We start from the raw sequence: 700 nt of genomic DNA on the forward strand, positions 1-700 counted from the left end.
AATTAATCTTCGTATAAGGAGTAAGGAAAGGATCCAGTTTCAGCTTTCTACTTATGGCTAGCCAATTTTCCCAGCACCATTTATTAAATAGGGAATCCTTTCCCCATTTCTTGTTTTTCTCAGGTTTGTCAAATATCAGATGGTTGTAGATGTGTGGCATTATTTCTGAAGGCTCCGTTCTGTTCCATTGGTCTATATCTCTGTTTTGGTACCAGTACCATGCTGTTTTGGTTACTGTAGCCTTGTAGTATAGTTTGAAGTCAGGTAGCGTGACGCCTCCGGCTTTGTCCTTTTGACTTAGGATTGTCTTGGCAATACGGGCTCTTTTTTGGTTCCATATGAACTTTAAAGCAGTTTTTTCCAATTCGGTGAAGAAACTCATTGGTAGCTTGATGGGGATGGCATTGAATCTATAAATTACCTTGGGCAGTATGGCCATTTTCACAATATTGATTCTGCCTATCCATGAGCATGGTATGTTCTTCCATTTGTTTGTGTCCTCTTTGATTTCACTGAGCAGTGGTTTGTAGTTCTCCTTGAAGAGGTCCTTTACATCCCTTGTAAGTTGGATTCCTAGGTATTTTATTCTCTTTGAAGCAATTGTGAATGGAAGTTCATTCCTGATTTGGCTCTCTGCTTGTCTGTTACTGGTGTATAAGAATGCTTGTGATTTTTGCACATTAATTTTGTATCCTGAGAC

This window comes from Piliocolobus tephrosceles, chromosome X (genome assembly GCF_002776525.5).
Source record: "Piliocolobus tephrosceles isolate RC106 chromosome X, ASM277652v3, whole genome shotgun sequence".
Lineage (NCBI taxonomy): Eukaryota > Metazoa > Chordata > Mammalia > Primates > Cercopithecidae > Piliocolobus > Piliocolobus tephrosceles.